Raw genomic sequence first — 4,989 nt, forward strand, 5'->3', positions numbered from 1 at the left:
TGACAGCATTCCAATTTAGTGTATCCCAAACAATACGCCAACATATCAATTAGAAGTTTCCAATTTCATGATCAAGATAAATCATCATAATTGACCTATTGTAATCTTTGTAGAATAAATGCTCAATTTCATCACCTACTAAGAACTAGGGTTTATGAGTTTATAAGAAACTTGTGATCTAGATCTTTTGTATGTGACTCCAATTCCCATACCTAGATCACATACAATAGATCTCATGGACTACACTTGTAAAGTTGTGATTTACAACTATGTGTTTTGTTGGCTTTTATTCTGTGCCAAATTTGATTGTAATTTCTATCAATCGTTTATACCCTGTATTTGTTGTGGGAATTGTTGTAAGGGGTGTGTGATAGAGAGTGTGTGAAGACTCAAGCAAGTTGGAAGTTGATGGAATCTCGCGGGTATCTCGCGACTAAGCTTCCTGCGAAGTGAAGCATGTGCCCTGCACATGCTGGAATGCGAAGAGTCATGACAGATGGAGACAACTGTCTCTTGCGAGTATCTCGCGGGTAAGACCTTCCCGCGAGACACCTGCGAGACATGCTGTTCTGCCAGCCTGTACTGACTGACTCACACATTTTGCACCTATCCTATATAAACCCCCATTACCCACAAATGTTGAGGAGGCTTCAAAGAGAAAACCCTAGCCAAACACATTTGTAATTAGAGATTGTCATCCCCACCTTTCTCTATACACTTGCTTGTGGTATCTCCTCAACCCTTCCCTCTCCATTTCCACACCATTGAGAGGTTGATAGCCCAAACACTTACCACACCTTTGGAGAGTGTTGTGTGACGTTTTGGTGCTGCTGGGAAGTATTGGAAGAAGCCTGGAATGGCAGATGCAACATGGAGCTTGTTGCGGGATCCGGATAACTAAGACAAGACACGGTTCCGAGAAGCCTTGTTGGAGTAGGAGCTTGGAGGGCTTAGGTACATCGGGTAGATTAGGCTTGAAGGGTCTCTTGCTTACTCATGTATCCCAACTGATTGTCTGGTGGATCGATTTCCGCTTGGAGGGCGGCGGAGAGGTTTTTCGCCGAGTTCTTCGGTTTCCTCTTCGAAAACACGTCTTGTGTTTTCTGTGTTTGCATCTCTCTTCCCTACTCTTTTATATTCATTATACTGCTGTGTTGTTTAGTTTATGGATTAGAGTAGTTATATTGTTCATCCGCTCGCTTTTACACTATTCTGCACTTTATATTAAAGTTGTGTAAAATCTATCGAGCCGTAATTTTAATCAGGGGTCTAAACAGCTCTTGTGTTTTTCAACACGTTTTCGAGCTTTCAATTGGTATCAGAGCGGGTACACTTGCTTGGTTTAAATACCTTAGTGTGATCCTTGACCCTATTTGAGATGGACCGGTCTCAATCGCTTAATGTTCCACCATTTTTTGATGGGAACAATTACGCATTCTGGAAAGTCAGAATGAGAGCATTTTTATGCTTTATGGAAGATACCGTTTGGGATGCGGTAGAGCTCGGCTGGACTAAGCCGGAAGCTCCTAAGGCAAATTGGGATAAGGCAGCTCTCGCAGTAGCCAATGCAAATAGTAAAGCTTTAAACGCTATATTTGTGCTATTTCACCTGATGAATTTCACAGGATCTCTCATATGACAGTTGCTAAGGAAGCTTGGGAGATTTTGGAGACCACTTATGAGGGTACAAAGAAAGTTAAGGACACAAAGCTTCAGATGCTTACCACCAAATTTGAAGAGCTCAAGATGGGTGATGATGAACCATTTGATTCATTCTATGGGAAGCTCAATGAAATTGTTATTGCTAAACTCAGTCTTGGGGAGAAGATTGAAGATGCTAAGGTGGTGAGAAAAGTATTGAGGTCCTTGCCTGAAAGTTTTAGAGCAAAAGTTACAGCCATAGAGGAAAGCAAGGATTTGGATGAGATTAAGATTCAAGAATTAGTTGGGTCTCTCCAAACATATCAGATGGGACTGCCTTCCCATAAGATGAGTAAATCACTTGCTCTTAAAACCATCACCGAAAGGATGGGTGATTCCTCCGAAGAAGATGGGGTGAAAAGGAGGTAGCATTTCTTGCGAAAAACTTCCGCAAATTTCTGAAGATGAAGAATAGTGGGAAACCATTCAACAGAGGAAAATTTTCATCTTTAAAAGGTGATAGGAAAGAGTTTACAAAGAAAGAAGGGAGGGAGTTTCAACCTTCTTCAGAAATTATATGCTATGAGTGCAATGGCCATGGACATCTAAAGAAGGTGTGTCCAAATTTTCTGAGGGGAAAAGGCAAAGCCTATGCCACGACACTCAGTGATTTAGACTCCTCTGATTCTGACTCGGAAGAGAGTTGTGACGGAGAGGGAAACTACTCCGCGTTCATGACCATTGCTCATGTGGAGTCATCGGATGATTTGGGTGCACTTGTGAAGGAGCTTGGTGAGCATTCTGATTCAGAGTCTATTGGGAATGTGGAAGAATTAGATGTTGAAGAAGAAGAAGAGAATACCGCTAATCTTCAAGAAAATTACTCCTTATTACTTGAGAAGTTAGGAGAGTATACCAGAGTAGCTAAGGCGGCTGTAAGGAAAATGAAGAAAGCTGAGGAAGATTATAGAAGTCTCTTGATCAGATATAAAGAGGCTAAGTGTGAGATTGAGACACTAAATGGCGAGTTGTCTGAAGCCTATACGAAGGTGAGGTTTCTTGAGCAAGAGGTAGTGCAAGCTCATGCCAAGATAGAAAGAGTCTCCTCCCAGAAGTTAGATGATGTTATCTCATCTCAAAAACTTTCGTCAGACAAGTCCGGGTTAGGATACACCGGAGGAAGTAGCTCATCAGCCAAAGTTACCAAAGAAGTGAAATTTGTAAAGGCCATAGAGCCTATTGTAGAAGAGCCCATTCTTGAGAACGTTAAGGCTGAGAAGAAGAATGTGAGTGAGCAACGGATGGTGAATAAGCCCCGAAATCATTCCATAGGTAGACATGAAACCAGAGGAAGATCTCTTCCAAGATCTCAACGGGGTTCCAGAATGGACTATGTGTGTCACTACTGCGGAATGCAAGGACATACCAGACCTAACTGTCAAAAGCTGAGATCAGACAACAACTCAAGCGCACCTCGGTCACGAGGAAGGAGAAATGACATGAGGTCTTGGGGTGGTGAACAACCGAGAAATCAGAATCGTGATCCTGGCATGATGGACGTGATGAAAATGATTGGTGCCTTCACCACTTGCTTAGAGAGTTTTACCAGAAGGTTTGACAATCCAAATTCTAGTACCCAATCCGTTAAGGATATCACCAAACGCACGTGACGTGTGGGTGAAGAGGGGTACTCATGCATAAGCATTATAACATGTCCACGCATAAATTCTTTCAATGTTAGGGACTTTTGTTGTTGCATCGTTTCATGCATTGCTCTACTGTTTCTGTTGGCGTTTTGTATCAGTTGTCTTGTTAATCTTTATTCTCTTGTTCTGTTTTTTCTTTGGGTGTGTTCAAAAAATTCAAAACCACATAAAAATAGAATATCCAAATAGTTTGATCACTTTGATGAGTTTTGTCTCAAAGCATGTTTTGCCTTGTACCTTTGTACTTATGGCTTTGTGCATTTAACGAGCTTAGCTTGTTCTCATGCACTCATATCATTGTGGAAGAAATTCTGAAATCTATGTGACTGTTGTAAATAGATCTTCAACCTTGTCATGAATGATTAGTGAATGTTTTTGTTGATCTTGAGACATGCATAGACTCATGCCTATATATCTTCCCATTTTATTTTTCTGCTTAAAAGAGCTCTCTAATTGTAAATCTCCAAATGAAAAGAGATATAGAGCTGCAAAAGCCTGTCGCACAAACTAGTATTCGACTAGGAAAAGGGAAAGCGACCAAAATAAAATGTATGATGCCCAAAAAAGCCAAAGGCTAACTCATAAATTGAAATATCAAAAATTTACAGGCATCTTTCTCTAAATGAGATTCTCTTTGCTCAAAAGTTGCAAATGATATGTTAAATATGGAGCCAAATGAAAAGCTTACATTGAATTGTTATCAAGTACGTGTGGGAGGTCATATATGCATGTTTCTATAATTGAGATAGGTCACTAATCTAGTGCTAGTTTGTATGCCTTGATTGAATTGATCATTGAAGCTTCACATTGACTAAGGATATCTCACTTTTGATATCCACACACAACACACAAGTCTATGTTCAATGAATGCCTTATTCATTTGTGTGATTGTACTTGTTTAAATGTGTTTTCACATGCTCAATCTTTGTTGATCAAACCCAAAAAGATTTTTGAGTGTTTTATTTGTTTTTGAAAGTGATTTTATACTTTCTTGTCGTTCGTTTTTGATTAAAGTGCATGTTTTTGTGTTTCTTCAAAAACTGGTTCAGGGTAGTTTCGCGAGAAGCTCGCGACTTAGAGCTTCCCGCGAAAAGAGTTGAGGAAAGTTTTTTTTATTTCATGTCACACAAAACTTTCGCGACTGTCTCGCGACTGTCTCGCAACAACAGCTTCTCGCCGAAATGCTGTTTGCTAAAATTGGATTTTTCCAATTTCAGACAGAAGCTACCGCGACTGTCTCGTGACTGTTTCGCGACCTAATGCTTCTCGCGAAAAATTTTGTGCTTCAGTGGCACTTCTCGCGACTGTTCGCGACTGTTTCAGCCCCTCTCTAACCCGCGAAAAATGGCGTGTTTTCAGTTTTTATATAGCTGATGTGACAGTTTTTCAAAACTATCAAACTTCCCTCGCTCAACCTCTTCTCAAACTTCTCAACCCAAAACACTTTCCATTCATTTCCCTTCAATCCAAGCATTTTTTCTGCATTTTCTTCTTCAAGGTATGTTTGTTAACCATTTCTCTTGTAGTTTTTGCTTAGATTATGCAGAATTTTTTGTTAGGCGTTCAAAATTGGGGATTTTCGAAACTTTGGGTTGGTTTTCTAAATTGGTGAATTTTTCTCATTTTTTTGATTGGGCTGTGT

Source organism: Quercus suber, unplaced genomic scaffold (assembly GCF_002906115.3).
Source record: "Quercus suber isolate HL8 unplaced genomic scaffold, Cork oak 2.0 scaffold_384, whole genome shotgun sequence".
Lineage (NCBI taxonomy): Eukaryota > Viridiplantae > Streptophyta > Magnoliopsida > Fagales > Fagaceae > Quercus > Quercus suber.